This window comes from Coturnix japonica, chromosome 32 (assembly GCF_054131305.1).
Source record: "Coturnix japonica strain WE chromosome 32, WE-NBRP24, whole genome shotgun sequence".
NCBI lineage: Eukaryota > Metazoa > Chordata > Aves > Galliformes > Phasianidae > Coturnix > Coturnix japonica.
Window position 1 is genome coordinate 2,697,005 of NC_140694.1, and position 20,432 is coordinate 2,717,436.

At 46.0% G+C, this 20,432-nt stretch overlaps 1 long non-coding RNA gene across 2 annotated transcripts; it reads right to left on the reverse strand.

Annotated features, from left to right (window-relative positions):
* Positions 1 to 14,553: 14,553 nt before the first annotated feature.
* On the reverse strand, positions 14,554 to 19,384 carry LOC146755463 (uncharacterized). 2 transcript variants are annotated; one of them, XR_014938054.1, is made up of 4 exons: positions 17,852 to 19,384; positions 17,386 to 17,492; positions 16,813 to 16,937; positions 14,554 to 14,856 (listed from the first exon to the last, which is right to left on the reverse strand). It is a non-coding gene; the product is annotated as an uncharacterized LOC146755463 (long non-coding RNA). The 2 variants fall into 2 exon arrangements; XR_014938053.1 differs by having other exon boundaries at positions 16,813 to 16,940.
* Between the last annotated feature and the right edge of the window lie 1,048 nt (positions 19,385 to 20,432).

Sequence of the window (20,432 nt, forward strand, 5' to 3'; positions counted from 1 at the left end):
GTGATGTCATTATACCTACCTATATTGCTAGCATGCTGTAGATTCGGTGCACGACGACTTTAAAAAGACACATTTAAGGCTTGTCTCACAGAAAGGAAGAAGTGACCATGAAATATTATTATTTCATCTGAGATGTACTTAGTTATGGAATGGAGCACTGATGAATAACGAGGCAGCTCTGCTCCGAGCATCGTGCAGAGGAGCTCATGGGCTTCTCTGGGACTGCAAACCTCCCTCTGAGGAATCTTAACTGCAAGAAACCTGGCCTGAAGGTTTGGTCCCCATTCCCAGTGTTGTGACAAGAGTCACCTCAGTTCTCTGTTACTTTACTTCAGATAACCCCACTGGGTGACCCTTGTGTTGGTCTCTTACAATTGGATCTAGGAGGTGCTGGCTGCCTGTGTTTATGATGAAAGAGCAGCAGTGATGTGGGTCTGTGTGAGGTCACAGTCATTGATGGGTTGGGAGGGTTTGGCCCCCAGCTGTCGAGCAGAGCTGGTGCTCTGGTGAGCATGCTGCACACAGACACTGAGCTGTGAGCGTTCCTTGTTGGAGATCATCCTTTGCGAGCCCACTGCAGGCACCGCTGCGGCGTGTGTGTGAGCTGGGCACAGCCCGGACTGACCAGGCCAATAAGGTGAGCTGGGTTTGGTGCTGGGCGGCTGCTGGAAGGAGTCTGAGCAGAACAGCTGGGCTGGGGAGGAGCTCCCAGCTCAATGGAGGCCCTTCCGAGTGGCTGTTTGCAGGGGAAATTGATTCCTTGTGAGATTCTGTCACACGTTTTGGTGAGGATGATGAACTGCCATTACTGCCCTGTGTGATGCTGCAGTGCAATGGAAAGCACAGCAGTGATAACGGGGTATCAAAGTCCTGGGCTGTAGCAGGTGAGGATAAGCCCGAGTGCAGCAGCTGTGGGCACAGAAAGGAAGGAAAAAACTGCTGACCATTGGAAGGGCTCAGGCAGGCAGTGATCTCCAGTCAGACACCCTCACCTGCACTGCCAACCCTTCAGTGATGTCTGGGAGGGGTTTGCATGTGCCTGAGCTGCCCTGGGTTGGCCCTGCCATCCCACCAGGTGCTCAATCTCTGCTTCAAGCTGTGACTGAGCATCGCTGCTACAGCCCTGCAGAACTGCTGCTGGTCCCCAGCCTTTGTTTTAGACATTAGAAGGGAAGGAGAGCACAGACTTCATGGAGTGCAACTTGTGCTTTATTGACCCCCGGATCCAGCACATTTTTAACAGAACCCCCTGAAGTCCTGGTGAGATCCAGGTGCTGAGCTGGGCCGTGGGCTGTGCAGTGAGATCACAAGCACAGTGAGCTCACAAGCGCTGCCTGGGGCCGCGGCTGCCACCAGTGAGTGCCAGAGCTGTGAGTGCTGCGCAGAGTGTGGACATGCTGTGTCAGCCCTCGTCCCGGCTGGCAGTGACGGTGGTGGTGGCTGCTGGTGCTACCTGCTCTCACTGACGGTGTTGCCCAGCCATTGCACTGGTGTGTTAGCTGGAAGGGAGGACAACTGCAGCTGTGCCCGGGTAAGCCAGAACTGGAGGTTTCTCAAACATGTGAGTGGTAGCACTGCATCCACTGCAGCTGCAGCAAGGGTAGATGATGGAGTCCTTCTCATGGCAGGAACACAAAATGTGTGCTGCAAGGTATATAACTGCTGGTGGGATGGAGAACAGCACTTGCTGGGGAAGTCATGGCACTTAGACACACATTGGATCCAGAGCTGGCACAGTTCTTGCAACCAGCTGCTTCCAAGGCATTGCCCTCCTCGAGAGCCCAAACTGCATCAAAAGAAAGCTGGGAAAATGCTTATTCCTCATGATTCTTCCCTTGTAGGCACTTCCTGTAGGGTTCCGGTCCGAGAGGACTCTTTGGGGATCCAAGCAGTCCGAGCACAACCGTCTCTTTGCAAGAGCAGGGAATTCCTCTGGAGATAACCCAGACGGGCTCTAAGAATTTTACCATGTCTCAGCAAAGAGGCGACTGCTACTTCTACTTCTACTCCACCTGCACTAAGGTACGGTTGACTTTCTTCTGCCTGGGTTTTCTTCCATTTCCTCATGTTGAAGAGAAAGGGGTGGAGCAGGGGAGACCTGCTGGTGATGTTAGGCTCATAGTGCTGCTAACAGCCTGGGCTAACGGCATGGACACATTTCAGGCCGTGCTCTTATTTTCCTGTGGTTTCCTTGTGCTTGCAGGGAGACAGCTGTCCCTTCCGCCACTGTGAAGCGGCTCTGGGGAGTGAACGAGTCTGCAGACTGTGGATGGAGGGCGGCTGCTCGAGGAGTAACTGCAAGTTCCGTCACATGAGGATTGATGTGAGTGTTTGCCTAAAGATGTGCTCTCCAGCTTAGTCTACAACACCACTTTTCATGGCTGTGGTTGGGCTGAATGCACTTCTGCAGGCTGGATATGTTTGCTGTGAAAATCTTACTGGTTTCTGTTTCTAGAGGGGACTGGGAGGAGGTAAAGAAGGCAGAGAATTCAGTGCCTTAGGTATATCACAGCGGGAGATGTTTGCATTAGGAGCCAAAAGCATTTTCTCCCCAGATGCAAAAAGCTCGCATTGCTCAGCCTCCTAAAGCTGCTGGAGTTGGGTGGTAGGAGAGAGTGGCACTCCCCTCCTGCCAGCAGGGCTCGGTTGTGCCCTATCGGGCCTTCTCCATCCTGGATTTCTCCAGAGCAGTTCGTTCTGGCTGCTTGGAGTAGTGAAAGGAGGGGCAGGAAATGAGGGTACAGAGCTAAGGCTCCACACAATGGTTTCTGATGGCTGTTGGAGCGCGGCATCTCCCTGCAGACCTGATGTGCCTGTTTCCATGGCCCTTCCTTTCCTTCTCTCTGCAGAAGCAGCGCAGTTTGATTCCCTGCTTCTGGGAGAACCAGCCCGGAGGCTGCCAGAAACCACACTGCGCCTTTCGTCACCTGAAGGAACGTGGTGGGAACAGACCGACTGCACTGCTGAGCCACAGTGAGTGTCCGATGGCGTGAAGCATGAAAGGCTCAATTCTGAATGTCAGTTCTGAGCGGGTGCAGGATGCATGTCACCATTCATTGGGGAGGCAGGGGAGAGTCGTGATAGTGAAATATCCGTCTGTGCTTTGGCTGTCAGAGCAGCGCTGGGCTTTTTCTGGAGTGAGGAAGATGCACTGCAGGTCTGTGCTGACTGCACAGCATTTGGGCAGCGGAAGGCAAATGTAACAAACAGTGCTTGAAAATGTGAAGCTTGTGGTTGACTGTGCTCAAACCTGCCTCCAAAGAGACGCTCATCAATCATTCCTTGTTTCCTTTCTGCCAGAAGTTGACACCAGTGGCCTTCCTCCAAAGAGCGGCCTTGCAGCAAGTCTGGGGAACCAGACAGAGGTTGACAAGGCAACAGAGAGAGGTACAGATACTCAACAGGCTCCTGGGTTTGATGCACTGTTTTTCTACTGAGATCTGACTGTTCTTTCCTGGGACTCTTCTCTGCAGTTGACATCCCAGCTTCCTCCCATGGCCTGGCTGGACGGAAACGCAAACAGTTGGAGGAGGAGAAGGGAAAAGCGGGGGAATTGCCCTGCAAGAAAAGAGTTAAAGGTGAGCACGAGGAACTCGTTACAGTGCCTCAGAAAAGCAGTGCTGTCGTTTTGCATTGCTCTCTGTCAGACTTTTCCTTGCCCTGGATTATTACTGAGTGCAGCTATTGGGTTTCTTTGTTCCTTTGTATGCGTTGTTGGTACACAGAGATGACCGTGTGCAAAACATGGCTGAGAATCCCAGACAGGGCAATGTAATTCCACTGGCCAAATGTATTTAACTTTGTGGAAGGGTGGTGGGACTGATAAGAGAACTTGATCTCTCTTGAGGCACAGCAAGACAGTACCAGCTCTCTCTTCCTTTTACTTTAGGTGGGCGCAGGGTCTCTGTGAGGCCCATTGATTGGAAAACCACCTTCCCCCCAACGCGGAGACAGAAACGGAAAGCAGCAGAAATTCATCCATCTGCTGCTGAGGACGCAGATGAGCCCCCAGCTAAAAAACTACCAATGGTAAGAGCAGTGGCAAAAGCAGAAGTGGATATGGAAGGTTTACATTAACCTTGAAGAAAAGACAGAAATTCCAAGTGTTCTACAGCTCTTCCGTTTCCCTGGAAGGCAGCAGATGTCTCACAAGGTACTTGTGGAAACTCTGACCTGTGCTTCATACTCTGTCTTGTTTCTTCCTAGGAGACTCTTGCTTCAGTCCCGCCCGAATACACCATGCTCAGCGTCGAAGTCATAAAGCTTCCAAGCAGGTGATGACCACAACTTGTTCTTCCTTAATGCCCCTTTTCCATCAGACTTAAGTTCTTTCACACTGGGGGAAAATGGGGTGTTTGAGATGTGTCATGGTGTAATGCAACAAAGGAAGAGGTCATCTGAGATCATTGAAACTGCTTTGTCAAAACTTCTGCTGAGTTCATGGGGAAAAGTACCTCAGCCAGCAAGTAGGATTTTGCAGAGGATGATTTCTTGACATGTTTACAGCCAAAGCAGTGAGGGTGGCAATGTGTTTCTGCTACAAAGCTTGGCCCTTGATTGCCAGACTCAAACTGCTCTACTTGAACAGATGAAAAAGGCACCTGCTGCTTTCCTTAACTCCAAAGGCAGCCGCAGGTTAATTGAATCACCATCCCTATGTGGGTGTGAGGGGTGGGAGGGTCAACTACAGACCTCAGAGCTGAAAGCACATCTCAGAAATGTCACGTAGATTGTTCTCTTCCTTCCCACAAGTCTGGAGCTGCTCCCAGGAAGCCACGCAGACCCCATGGCACAGCCAGAGGAATCCAACACTACATCATGTTCCTCACAAGCGGCAGAAAAGTAGCAGCTGAGCTGCACAGGGGCGGGGGAAGCAGCCATCACTGAAGACAACAACCTTGAGGAGCTTATGATGGAGCTCATGGAAGAACTGGAAGGAGAAACTGATGTGATGATGAGGATGTGGATGAGCTCCTTCTGGACCTGCCCGACATGACGGCGTAACAGCATCGCCTGATTGGATAGTTTAAAACAACAACAATTAAAACCAACCCTGTTCCTTTCCAGCCTGTGGGTATTTCTGTGGGTATTTCTGAGACTCTGCACAGAGTCTTAAAGCTGAGTCAAAGCAGTGACAATCAGCACTGACTGCATCCTGTTCTGATTTCCTTGTGGCTCTGAGTTCAGGTCCTGCACCCGCCGCCAGCTCTGGGTGCTGCTTCAGCATCGAGGGCACAAAGCTCCTCTGTGGGCACAGAACGGCGTCCATCCAGGGCTGAAACTTCCTCCTTCCTTCACCCTCAGCAAAACTCTGCCTTGGGCCCAATGGGAGCTCTGCTGTTCTGATTCCTTGGGCAACCCTTTGAGAAGGCAGTAACAGTGGGCTCAATAACTGAGGCTGAAGCACAGCACTCAGGGCAGGGGCTCATGGGGGAACACGACGGGGGATTCAGGAGCTGGGGGCAAAGCCGCTGTGCAGGGAGCGGCCCCAGCAGCCGCCGTGGCTTCGTGGTACCCCGGTGGTCGGGGCCTGGGCGGCCTCTGGCGGCGGCATTGCCGGCACAGCCCTTACGTTCCTTTCCATTCCCTCCCGTTCCCCATCCCATCCCCATCCCATCTCCATCCCATCCCATCCCATCCCCATCCATCCCATCCCATCCCATCCCATCCCATCCCATCCCATCCCATCCCATCCCATCCCATCCCACCCCATACATCCCATCCCATCCCATCCCATCCCATCCCATCCCATCCCATCCCATCCCATCCCATCCCATCCCATCCCATCCCATCCCATCCCATCCATCCCATCCCATCCCATCCCACCCCATCCCCATCCCGTCCCTTTTAGTTCCTCCCCGCCCACCCAGCGGGGAGGATGCGGGATCATCTATGAAGGTGCGGGGCCGGGCGGGGCTGCGGGGTGTCCGTGCTGTGGGTGCCATTGCCATTGCTTTGCCCCATGTTTGGCTTTAGCGTCCTTCTACTCCATCGGATCGGATCGGACCGCGCTCCGCCCGCAGCGCAGCGCACTGAACTCACCACACCAGGTCTCCGAGCCTCAGACTCACGGACGCCATCTTACCGACACCGCGCAATGCACCACGGGACAGCACAGCACCACGAGGGGCGGGGGCGGCGGAGATGGTGATTGGACGGTAGCGGTCACGTGGGCGGGAGGGCTGTCCTTCTTGCTGCATAATCAAGTTTCTGCCAGCCTGTTAGACTTCCCCACGTAGATACCACTTGGGAGGTTTCACAGAAGGAATGGATATCTCGCATTCAAATTTGGCTTCTTCAGGCTCAGTCACATCCTCATCACACAGCTCCTTTACTAGATTAATGGATTGCTCTTTAAGAAGGATGGAACAAGAGAAAGCAGAGATTTAGAAAGAATGTAAAAAACTCTTACATTATCACCCTACTTACTCACATCAGCATTACTGCACATGAACACTACACCTATCACCTCAAAAATCCTTAAAAAATCATTAAAAAATAATAGAAAGAAAGGAATGTTGTTAAGAAGTCAGACAATAAGACTGACAACCTGAAAAGAGCCCAGATCTTCTGATTCCCAGTTCAACATCCAAATCAAACCATGACCTTCCCATCCCGATATCAAACTCCTCGCATTACAAAATGGAAAAGAGGTTCAATGAAACACGAACATTGATAAATACTTTGGTTAAATACAGCAACTTAGCTCTGAACAACAAGTTTTCTCCTAGTAAAGGTCTCTGTAGCTCAAATGTAATGACTCAACTTAGGAGAAATTCATTTTCCAGGAAGTTCTTGCCCTTATAATGGTAACAGTGGCAAAGCTGGGGACTGAACTCTTGAGCACTGTGCTAACTCAAATGTCTCCCTTTTCTTTATCACACTTAACATCATATATATACCCTAACATTGTATATATTTAAAAAAACCCAAATCCTGTGCTCTTCTGAAACAGACAGAGAAAATGAAGAAAAAGTCAAGCTATGTTTTTTATCCCTCAACGTTCAAACACAAATCTGAAGACTAAAGGTAGAAAATCAACCTCCTAAGAAAATAATCTGTTTTACTTAGCAAAAGTAAATCCCAAAAGACAAGCTGGAGATTTTGTGGGCACAAAGGTAGGTAGGTAGGAGTTTTTAATTCTGTCAAAGGTCCTGGTGGTGTTTAACTTCCTTGACATTAAAGCAAAGGATGTTAGCTGGTTTATAACATAATTTAAGCAAAATCATCATCAGAAGCATAGTTACCTTTAACTGTAAGATGGGCACGAGATTCTGCCCTTTATGCTACAAATTCGATTTCTGCTGCATCATTGACTTGGACACGTGTGTAAGTCAGCAAGTAGGTCTTTCCTGAAGCAGAGAACCACAGAGTCACTAAAGCTGGAAAAGACCACTAAGGTCATCTAGTCCAACCTCCAACTCATCCCTACCAAACTGTGCTCTTGAGAGCAAACCCACAACTATACTTGGCTTCCTTGAGCAAAGAGTTCTGAGGCACATGGCCAGGCTGAGCATCACCCATCTGGTTTCACAGCATCACTGCCTGTTCTCTCATGTCAATGAAACCACCCATTCCCCCACATCCACATCCCCACCAAAGTGGAATCTAAACATGGCTTCTACAAGGACTGACCGAATGTGGCCGCTGTCACCTTCAAAGTACCTGATGCAGAAGGATCACACTAATTGTCAGACAAAACCTCTTTGGAGAGGTGAACTGACTGCCCTCTTCACCCTCACTTTGGAAAGAACTGCACTCATTTCCTACCTGCTCCTGGCAGTGTGGGATGGTGGAATAGCATCACACTTCCCACACTAAGCTTCCCACCTGTCACTTGTTCCACCATAACCTCAGTCCCAAAACAAAAGGGGAACTCCCTTCTGAACTTTCTTCACTTCATTTCAGATGTCCTTTCTGCTTGATCTCCAACCCACCCCCCACTAAGGAGAAAGATCTCCCTCTTACACCCTACCATCTTGCCGCATTCTGATGTTGTCATCAGCCTTCAGCTTGTCGTCATCTTTGTACCACTGGCTCTGAACCTCATCTTGTGAAATCTCACAGACAAAAGATGCACTCCCATATTCATTCACTTCCGCATCTTCCAGTGGTTTAACAATCTTGATATCTCCAGCTGTGAAACACTAGAGATATTTTTGTCAGGGTATTTCCAGAACTGAGTGCAGCATCTTTTCCTTACACATATTTGCTTGGAAAATAAGTAGGATTATGTTTTATTCTAAACCATCATCCATTCCTGATTCATTTCTCTCTTCAACACAATCAATGCATTATTGCCCTTGAACTAAAAGATAGACTTACTAGCTACAGTGGAGCTCCCTGCAAACAGTTTTCTTGGAAACGAGAATCTCATTTATTCTGAAACATTTTAAGTAAAATTAAGGGTAGAAAAACAATAGGATGGAATGAATCTTTAAGGTCATTTAGTTCCAGTCCTCCTGCTATAGGCAGGGACACCTCCCTCCAGACCAACTCTTCTCCTCAGGGTCAAGGCTTCTCTCAAATCATTCTCCTCTAAGCCTGTGCCTGTGCTTGGGATTGCCCTGACCCAGGTGCAGGGCCTTGTACTTGGCCACACTCAAGTTCATGAGGCTGCCAAGGGCCCACCTCTCCAGCCTGTCCAGGTCCCTCTGGGTAGCATCCCTTCCCTCTAGCACATCAACAGCACCGCTCAGCTTGGTGTCATCTGCAAACTTGCTGAGGCTGCATTTGATTCCACTCTCCATGTTGCCTACAAAAATGTTCAATAACACTGGTCCCAACACCACCCTCCACCTGGACACTGAGCTATTGACTGCTGCTCTCTGAGTGTGACCATCCAGACAGTTCCCTATCCTGCAACTGGTCCATCCATCAAAGCCATTTTTCTCCAGTTTGGTGACCAGGATGTCATGCAGGACGGGATCAAATGCTCTGCACAAGTCCAAGTAGATGATGTCAGTTGCTCTCCCATTATCCACTGATGCTGTTACTCCATCATGAAAGGCCACCAAGTTTGTCAGGCATGGCTTGACCTCGATGAAGCCATATTGGTTACCAACAATCACCTCATCTTTATTTTCCAAACAACAAACCTGTCTGAACCATTGGCTTCTCTGCATGCTCATCATTAGTCTCTCCTTAGCTTGTGTGCCCACAATGTATGGGGAATGTCAGCCACAAATCTTACCTAGGGGACGTCTTTGCTTCAAAATCCCTTGAACATCACACAATCCCTTTTAAATCTCCAGGTCTGCACTTATTTACGTCAGAATCAGACCATATTTCTGTGTTGCTATTTCCCTTTCATTCTGAAGGGCTCGGATACAACTTGGATTAACCTCAGGAGCAGAGTTCCTGCATGAAACAGCCAGTACTGAAACAGCAACTCAACCTGGTTGCAGAGTGAGAGAGAAAATGAGAGTTTACCACTTGTGAATAATGTGACTTCTCTTATCTCCCTGGGAAGTTATGCCCCCTTTTTTACTTTGATGGAGCTCTTTCCTATCCTAGAAGGGAAAATATCAAGTCAGATCTCCATGAGTCCTTCCATCTCTGCACTGAGCAAAGGCAGCCTTCACATCTATGCTTAATTCACCCACTCCCCTAGAATTAATGGAACTGTGCTTACTGGAACATATGCTGAAGCTTAAGCACAGTGCAGTGTTTTCAACATGTAGGAATGGCTATAGAAAATTCAGAAATTCTGGCTGACCTATGACAGCTTAAAGCACTGCGGAGGACTGTTAACAAACTCGTTTGGACATCATCTTAAATAAATGACGTTATCCCCAAGTAAGGGAAGGAACAGCTGAGCACCGGGGAGGTACACAAAGTGCCAGAGCAAATTCTCACACTGTCAGGTGCAAAGAAAACTCAGATTTCACCCTAAAACCCAGTTCACAACAAGGCTACAAAATCCTGGCTGACAATTTCTGTGTTAGAGTTGAAGCTCAAGACTCTACTCCAACCAACAATATTTTGTACAGCAAGACCTCAGGAGTTCACAAGAAACCCAAAACAAACTTCCATTTCAACTTGATAAATGAACTCAGGACATAATAACAAAGAGTGCTGATCTGGGCAAGTAAAAGACCATAGAGAAAAGAGAGCAGTGCAAAAGCTATCAGGCAAAAGCTCAGACTCGCATCACTTGGAAGTGAAATTAAAGGCTCTCATTCATTTCCAGAGAAGTCAGAAAGGAAAATTCCATTACATGCCATACCTTGAACCACTTGATGTCCACCTTGGGCCTGGACAGCTCACACTCAAATGTGACCTTGTCCTTCTGAGTGATGCTAATGTCTGCCAATGGTTTGCTGATTTACAAAGGCAATTCTGAGAAGTAGAAAGAAGGATGTGTATTTAGTTGGGAATGAGGTCTCTAGGAGCATCTGGCATAAAGAATAATGAAAGGAGGGGCCTACTCTCCATGCTTACTAGAGCTTGAAATTAACAACAATAAAACCTGCTGTTTTGAGCACATTATCGTTACTTGTGCTAGATACAATCATGTTACAACAATCCTCTTGATATCTGAGGGATACTCTGGTGGCAATGGCCCAGTGCATAACATTCTTTGCAGCTGGAAGGAAAGCTGCTTCTGCTGTTCAAGTAATCTGGGACAGGAGCAGATAATGACACCTTGCACCAACCAATACCTGTCACAGTGAGCCTCCCCGATGAATTCATGCCTTCTGCTTTAAAGGAAATGAGTCCTGCATCTTCAAGGGTCACAGAAGAAAGTGTCAAGGAATGTTTCTTCCCCTGGACACCCATCGTGATATTTGGTGCAGCCTTCAGCCGCACGCCGTCCTTCTGCCAAGTCCCTTCCACATCCTCATGGGACACCTCCACCGAAAAGGTGACAGTTCCCTTCTCAGGGAATTCCAGGGGCTGCAGACCTTTCACCAGCTTCATCTGCCGCACTGAAAGACAACGGGGACAGGTTGGAGATCTCACACCAGCAGCTGAGAAATAGAATCACAAAAGGAATCAGAGAAAGGTTTAGGTTGGAAGGGACCTTTGAGATCATCCAGTTCCAAACCCCCCTGCTGTAGGCAGAGATGCTTCCCTCTAGACCAGACTGCACAAAGCCCCATCCAGCCTGGCTTTGAATGCTTGAATAGCATCAGGACTTCCAAAACAAGTTACTTCCCTCTTCCTCTCCCAGGTACACTATCTGCCAATTAAGCAACAGCCTTTGCAAAGAAGAAAACTTGTTCATAACCAGGTCCATGGGTGCTCTTAAATGGATCCTTCCAGATGGAAAAAACATTTCAGGTGGCCTCCTAGATTTTACCCCTTTTTGTGTTGCACGCAAGACTGAAAAAAAATTACTTTTCCAAAGTTCTTCTTGTCATAATGAAACAAACATTTGGGGAATGGCAGAATGGGGTAAAATTTACCGTCACGTCAAGAAAGTTGAAATTTCACTCTCATGTTCTTGGTGTGGTTTCTGCTATAATTATTTGGACTAATTAAGCTTTTCCCTGACGAAAGCCTAGAAGTATATCACAAGAAGGACCAACTTACCCATGACCTTTTATTTGTCTTACTCAAGCATCTCCTCCTGACCATAACTGACAATAAAATATTCAGCCAGACTACAGGTTTGAGCAGCTGAGTTGTTTCTAGGATCTCCTGCAGTCTTAAGCTTGGAACACACACTTGTCTTTTGACTAAGTGTCTTTTACAGTGCACTAAAACAACAGGTTTTCATATGGCTATTCCTCATTTACCTTGCTCTGAACTCATTCTCAAACCATGCGGGATCAGTCCAGGGAGAAGGGGAGGAGAGGGGAAGGGAAAGGGGAAGTCCACTGTCCTCTAAAATCAGGCTTCTTAGCCTAAAGCTCAACAGCAAATAGCAGTCCACTTCCCCACATTGCTAGACTCCGAGCATTTAAAGAACATCAGCTTACCTCATTATGAGCTCTAACATAGCCAAAGGAATTCACATATTCAAATATTCTCTTGAGTGATGAGAAATATGGAGCATAACTTCAGACTTCTGCTGTTAAACTCTCACTTCTATCATCAACCAGGGTAACAGTTCAATGCTGTTTTAGATGGAAGACTCATACTTTAAATAACTCAGCTCATTAAGGCTTGGATTCCCTACTACAATTAGCTAAATTCCAGTTTGGATCATGCTTCACCTTGGATCACTTAGGGATTCAGCCACTTAATGGTACTACCTCAGTTTGTCTACAGAGAAGCTGTTTTCTATAGCAACAATAAGCTGGGATTGCAACTGGATGTCGGGAGAGCACAAATCCCGCAGTTATCCTGCACCAACATCCTCTCCTTCCATCAGAACTGCAAGTTTTCAAACCAGACTCATGCAAGCTTGCATGACACACCTTGTGCAAAACTGTTGGCAGCCATCAGGACAGCCAGTTGCTTCCTGTATAGACACTTTTCCATCAGTTTGGGTTTTTTGCCTCGCTAGAACAACATCCAGTGGTGAAAACTCACACTGCTGAAGCAACCACGCTAATATACCGCAGTCACTGGAGGTGCTCAAGAGCCACGGGTATGTGGCACTGGGGACGTGGTTAGTAAGTCCAGTGAGGGTGGGCTGGGTTGGGCTCAGCTATCTCAGTGGTCTTTTCCAGCCTTGGGTCCAACTTGTAAGAGGGAATGAAGCAGCAAACTGCCCAGCACTGAGCTGCATTCTTCCGACATGTGGTATCAATGAAGTGCTGTATTTCCCTATCTTCTCTGGAACTATTATTCATCTAAGCTAACTGAAACAGTAAGCCTGAACCTAGATATAAATCAGGATCATAGTCACCCGTGGTTCCTTATATATTCAGAAATACACTCTAGAGGGTAATTCAGTGCATCTAGAAATTCAAGTAGTCTCTGAAGGTCTATGTATTTTCCAATCTCTGTTGGCCGCAGAAGGATGTGAAGTGCTGCACATGGCCCAACGATCAGCACTGACAATCAGCTGCAAGTTAATATCTGCGGGTTGTTTGGTTTGTTTGCTTGTCTGTTTTATTTCCTACAACCATTCAGTTTGGAGAAAAGATGAGCAACTGCCAATAGAAGTGATAAGTGCACATTTTGGGACACAGAAGCAGAATTTTGTGACAACAGTCAGCCCGGAATATGTTGATGATGAAGTTGTCCTAACAGTGCATGCCAGTGATTTGACAAACCCTGCTTGGTATGACACAGTTTGTCTTTAACTTTTGGTATCTTTGATTCCCAGTTGGCTGTTAGGCAAAAAAAAAAAAGCCACCCAAACAACCTAGTCCTCATCTCATCCTTCCCATCCAGCTGCTGCCTCACAGAAGGGGTAAAATAAAAACTCTCTTGGACTAGCAGAGAGATTTACAATGGAGTAACTTAAGTAAGGATGGGAGACTGAAGGTGTTGGGGAAGACATCCAGGCTTTAGCTACAGGGCATGCATGCAGAATCACAAAACAAAGGCCAGTCAGAGAAATCAGAGCTTCGTCAGAATTAATGGGGTTGTTTCTACATGCCCACCCTATCTGCCAGTGTAAAACCTTCCAGTGAAAAAAAAGAAAGCTACAGATGGGTGGGGAGAATTGTTGGTGAAATTATTTGTGATATTTTTTGCTAATAATATGCTTAAAATCCTGGAGCAAGACTTAAAGTTAAGCAACTCACTCTGTGTAAGCAGACTTACAGAAGGGAACCATAAAGCTTATGGAAGGGAACTGTCAAGCTAATCCACAGCTAAAACAGAGTAGAGACGAATTGCAGGAGCTTGTTTACTTTGCAGAAGTGTGAGCTTTAACCACTGCTGAGCTCCTAGTACAAGAGTCTGAACCAATGCAACAAACCAACCCGTCCATGTTGTACAAAAGAATGTACTGACACCACCAGAACACAAAATTCTATGGCTGAAAATACCCGCAAAAATCATCCAGCCCTTCTCCATTGCTCCAGGACATGCTCAGCTCTTTGTGCCCCAGATATTTCACTAACCTTTTCTGAAACCCACCGTGAAGGCTTCAAAGCCCCTCCAAATGACTTATCCAGTCATCCAGCCATTAAAAAGCTTTTCTGTTGTAGAACTTGCATCTTTGTCATTGCAATTGAAGTCCCTTATTTCTGCACAGAGAACAGATTGTTTGCTTCCACTTTCTAAGAGCCTTTTATATACTCAAAACCTGCTATCATATTATATATGAGCACCTTCAAAGAGCCAACAGAGTCAATGATTTCATTGGAAGCATCAGATTTTATGACTCGCAGGAAGTGATCACCATAACTCACACTCACATCTCCTGCCTGTAGAGGAGATCCTCCTTGCATCTACAAAGATGCAAGAAGAAAAGAGGCAAAGAAGGGGTAAAATAAATCCCATCTTACATTTGGGATGCTTAATTCCAGCCTTGAAGGCTGATTTGCCCACTTAACAGCTGTGCTCTTCAGAAGCAGTTGTTCCACAGTTATTTAGAGAGAAAGACAAGTTTTGTATTTGGTTGTTAACACAAAGAACAGCATAAACATACAAATGAACTCAGCTTTGCAGTGTTGTAATGGCTGATGAGGGAAGCCAAGGATCCTTCCACACTGTCAGCCTTCATTTCCAGAGACATACCTTTGGGGGTGATGGTAATGCTGCTCTTGTCATCTCTGGACTCACACAAGTACTCTCCCTCATCCTCAGCCCGGATCCCTCTTATTGTCAGGGTTCTTCTGACCCCTTCCACATCAATCTGGAAACGTTTGCTGGGTTTGATCTCAACTGCATTCCTGCGCCACACCACCTTCCCTTTGGCATGGCTCACTTCACAGCTTAAAGTGACACTGCCTCCAATCTCAGCATTAACAGCTTCGAGCTTCTTGGTGAACTTCACTGGGATTTCTAAGATGCAGAGGAAAGAAAAGAACTATGAGAATGCACAAGTTAACAAACGTGTTCTACAAAAAAAAATGAAAAACCCCATGAGCAGACACACTCGGGATCATGGCAGGCTGAAAGAAATCCAAAAGATAAAAATCTGGAGATATTATCAGCATGGAATTATATTATCATTCTATTTCTGCAATGTAAGAACAGCGCCTTAAAGAGACTTAAAGACTACCTTCCAGTGTCTCTAATCTTCTACCTAATGAGATGTGTGGTGGTTTTTTGCTGCTATTGTTGGTTGGTTGGGATTGTCTCTTGTTGCTGCTTTTATTGTTTTGTTTTTTAGCATCAGAGTCTAATTTGCCTGACTACCATTAAAAATCTGTACAGATGGAAGAACCCCAGCAGCCACAGTTGTATTTCATGTCACTGGAGACACAGCCAATGGAATCAGAGATCTGGGAATGTGACACATTCAACCTGTTGACATGACCTGCTAGCAACCACTCCCATGCAGTAACAGCCAAAGGGAGCTGGTGGGGTGCATGCCAGCTGCAGATTCCTCCAGTGTGGGTGTCTGAAGGGACACAAACCCCATTCTACATCCTCCTCATCAGCTCTGACATGCTTAGCAGAGTCAGGAAGAGCTGAGGCTCTGAACACAACCTACCAACTGCTTTAGGAAGAGATAGAAACTGGGTGATGACAGTGAAGAGCATACACCAGAAAAGAACCCATCATAGTCCCTGAGCTCTCAAGTGGCCAGCAGAGGACAAATGTGGATCTCTGGAGGCAAGAAGGTCTTTTCTGGTCTATGCTGGGGATGCTACAGCAGCTGCAACAGCAAATCAAGAGTAAAGGTTGGAACAGCTTGTAGAATAGACCAATCTTCTTCACTTCATCCTCCCATAAGAAAAGAGCAGCTGTAAAAAAGGACACAACTTGCAGGCTTCTACCTCCTTACCTTTCACTTCTAGAATTCTAAAACTAACTGAGAAGTATTAATACGCTGAGTATGGCCTAAGTAAGGCATATTTTCTATTCATTCTACTCCCAATCTCTTGGCCTCTTCATCTTGTACAACACTTTGCCACAGAACTGGGCAGTTCTGGGACACACAGCAGCAGAGGGGATTGTCTTAATCACCTTCCTCCCTATCTCTTTCTCTGCTCTTCAGAACATCCCATGCCTGCTTTCAGCTTCTGCTCACTGACACAGATCAGGTGATGAGGCATGCAAAGATGAACAAAATCGATATAGAAGTTCCTTAGTAAAAATATTCCACAGCCACATTTTCACCTCGCTACCACTACATTAAAAAGGAGAATCCAATTAGTGGTGTGGGTCATTGATGTTGTTCCAGGGGGAACTGTGGCTGTTCCATGCCCACAGGGTAGAAGACAGACAGTCTTCCTCTAAGCCACATAAACAGCTGCTTAGTGCTCCCAAAGCGAATATCAGCTCTTCTGTTGAAACAAAGTGTCAAATCTAGGCAAGAAAGAACCGAGGAACTGAAGGAACAAAAAGGGTCCTTGAACACCAGTCCCATGGTTGCAAGTCACTATGCAAACATATTGAACCCAAAAGAACATCGGTCCTGCAGGCAACCAAAACCTGAGTTCCTTTTACTTAAGACCCACTGTGAAACATCAAAACACATAAACATGTGATAGTCAAACCACTGGCTGCCTTTTCATGACACAGAACAGTACTCCTGGCTTCCTGATGGAAGGTTGGGAACATGCAGCCAAAGGTACAGGATCAAAGGCCTCCCTGAAATCTAGAAAGATTACATCCTTTTCCTTCATACACTGAGTCGGTGGCCTTATCATAGAACAAGATTTGATGACCAAGACCGGTTGCACACATGCTCCCTCACCGATGTTTAGGCCACCAGACTGTTTACCCGGGCAGAGCTTCAGCACACAGAGGCATTTTGACCTGAACCTTGTGCTGAACTCTAAAACTTACCCCCAGGCTTCCTGACTGTGTGGTACTGGCACGTCCTCTTTGGGATGGAATTCTCAAGGGAATGTGCTTGCCACGAGCCTTCTTAGACTGAAGCAAGAGATAGGTTGCCACAACTGGTCGTAATTCTGCTAGAAAACAAGAGGATGTAGATCTCTTCAGAAACATTGTCAGTACAAAGAAAAATTCTGCATGTCTGCCATATTTTCCCCTTGATGTGCAACCTTCACGTCTGATCACATTAGGGTAGTTTCAGGCCTCAGCTGATTCACACAATATGTCTGAGATAAAGAAGCAGACTATTCTCATTTTTGCTTGAAAGTTAGTGTATTGTACAATTGCTGGAAGTGAAAACTAAAGCTGGTGCCAGAATCTCTCTACTGAAGTGAATGGCAAAGCTCCTACTAATTCAGTTTGCACAGCATTTCAGCTGGACTCCCATTTCTGGGGGCAAGTTCCAGCCCAGCTCCAAGGAGCTTCGACATTCAGCTGGATTTTCAGCAGCTTTTTGACTACTATGAGAACTGTGGGTACAATGCTTGACAGACTCAGTGTAGTATAATAAGCTTGAATTACTTATCAGGCATTAGAAGTCCTTTGAGTTAAGACTGTGAAAATATCACAGACGTGAACGGAAGAACGTTTTTCCCTTGTAGGTCGATTGTTCTCTTTATTCCCTGTACCTAAAAAAGAAGTAACAGTGACTCCACAAACGATCTCGCCTAGATAAAACTTATATTTTATATCTAGTCTTACTAAGGTTATATGGAAATCTTAACAAGCCTTCAAATTCTACCACTTTCTATTTAATAGAAAGACAACTCAATTGCAAGAGACAACTTTCAGATTCAGTTTAATGCCAGAGTACCCATCATGTTTTAAATCTCTTCTACACCTTGGAATGTCATTATTGACATTTATACAGCATCTCTAGCAGCACTCAGTTCAGCTTTTCCCATTTATTTTCAAAAGTTACTGGAATTAATTCATTTTCTGAAGTATTTGTGAACTGTAATTCCCCAAATTTGCTTGGTTGTCCTACCTGACGTGTTGATATTTTCCACCTATTAGTGAAATATTTCAAAGCAGGGAGTTAAGCCAGCATGTGACATCTGCTGTTCATCCATCAGTTTCTGTTTTGAGTCTGCCTGGACTTCCAGAGATTCATAAGGATTTCAGCATGGTAGAATATAACAGAAAGGCTGAGAAAACACAATTAAAGGAGAAAAAAGGAATAAATGTGAACTTCAGAAATGTAGTTATTAGGTAGACTATGAAGTTCTGCAGTGGTACCTTACCTCTGAAAGGTGTGAAATATTTCATGTTTGAGAATAAGTGAGTGTTAGAGTCTGTTCATACAGTAAGGTTATTTACTGTAGTAGCGGGCTTAAATACAGAGAATTACTGACATACGTTTATTACCACTGATGTTAATGCTGATCTACTCTCTCTTCTCTTGTTGTGAAACACAGAAAGCTGTTACACAGTCTTCATCAAGGTGTCCCAGATGCACGAATAAGACCTATACTGAGGAAACAGCTTTCAAGTCATCTCACAGCCCAATCTCACCGTGGTAGTGTTCTGCTGTGCAGCAGTCAATAATTAGCCATGATTTCAGATGTTTTTTAAATAGTTAGTGTTATGGCTACATATTACAAGGAGTAAACAGGAAGAGTCATCCAACTTCAGCAACTAGTCCCTCTGTGGCAACAGGTCCTGAGTTCTGAATTCAAGTACAAAAGCCTGTCAGCAGATGAGACCTTTTACTAGAGCAGAAGTGACGCTTCTATCTCTTCTTGATTCCTAGTTCCATGGCGTGCACAGCATGCTGTGCTGCATGCACAGCACAGCTGTTCTTCAGAGCAACAGTGGCACCCAGTGACCAACAGCAGCCATTGTCTGCAAATACACAGCAACTTCCCAGGATCTGCAGCAACAATCTCCCCACACACTCCACTTCACACAGACACTATGACCCTGATTAGACTCAAGCAGCAGACTTAAAACAAGTCAGAGTTTTAGATTACAGAATATTTCAGGATCTATAATGTGTGAAATTCAGTTACACAACAGTGCCTAGGTGACGGCATTTCAAGCAACGTTTAGATCACAGCCATGTAAAATAGAAACAAATTCAGTGCAGAAATAGCAAGCCTGTAACTTAATACCCATGAGATTATCCATTTTTTACTGCATTCTCACAAAGTTCTAAAACTTGCTCATCCCAGTTCACTTCAACAAGTTCCACCAGTTCACGCAACGCAGTTCTGAGATCCTGTGTATGTTAGGCAGATAGAATTGAACAGTGCAGGAATAATCTCTGACAGCTTTAAGAGCTCCATTCTGCTTACAAACTCTCAGTCCAAAACTATTCACAGTTTTAAGGCAATGAACACCTGAAGCAGTTGGATCATCTGCCATTTGCTGCATTCTGCTTCTTGGCATCATGATTAGCACAAAGGGTTTTCTGCTGTCCTGCAGAGATGGACAAAGTCCTGCTTACAAATGGACCAAGTTTCAGATTAACAACTGCAAGTAGTGGGTTCCAAAATTCCAGACATGAAATCAAAGCTGGAAAAACTCTTTGCATTTACATCTCTCAATTTTTAGTACATTGTGCATTACAACGGAAACAATTCTTCACATACAACTTGGAAGCTAAAGACAAGTCTGACAAAACAGACTGCACAGAAATGATGGATAATTAACAGAGCAAATTGCTCTTTCAAAAACTTAGTAATAGAAAGAGATCTCTGAAGCTGCTGTTTTGTAGAGCCCCAAAGCAGTCGCTTGAGGCAGTTCAGGATTAGCCTGAGACAAACGAGCCAGCTGTGTGAACTGAGACCAATTGCACTTTTCTAGTCTGTGGCCACTGACAGCTTCTGAGAGCTACCAAGCGATGCAACCTAGCAGAATTCAGAAGGGAAACCAAGAGAGCCTGCCTGAGCTCCACTGCCTTTAAATGCTCTGTGGAGAGGGAAGGGAAAGAGGGGAAAACAAACACCGCTCTACATCCCTCTGAGCCAATAGATGCTTTGCCCTGGATTAGCTCTGGTGCTGCATAAGCTGGGCTTCCTCAACATGTGTTCAGGCGGTAATCAAGGCCTCCCTGGAAGAACACAAAAAAGAGAGAGAAACGTTTGCTTTAACAGAGTTTATGTCTTCTGGTCATAACACTACAGAAGCCTCAGAGGCTTCTTCTCCTGTGCATATTTTCATTCATCTTAGATTTTGCTTTCATTCAATGTGACCTCTCTAGGCAAATATTGTCTAAGACCATGAGTATCACATAAATGTGCAGATCTCAAGCTGCTCACTTATCTAGTACCCTTGGCATGATGCTTTATTTTCCTCAGCTGATCATCTAGATTGTGCCTGTTGATTGTGCAACAACAGCCTGTTGGTCTCGATTACCTGTGAGAGGCTCTAAATTTGGCCAGGAAAAATCATTTGAGGATAAGTAATTATCTGGGACTCAGTAAGTCTTCCCATGCTTTCATAACAGCAGAGATACACACACACACAAACTCGTGGAACCCCACTGCTTTGCACAATCCTGTGCACACTCACGTGTGTCATGCACTGATTTCCCAGCCAGTCCTCGTAGGGTCTCTTACTTAGGA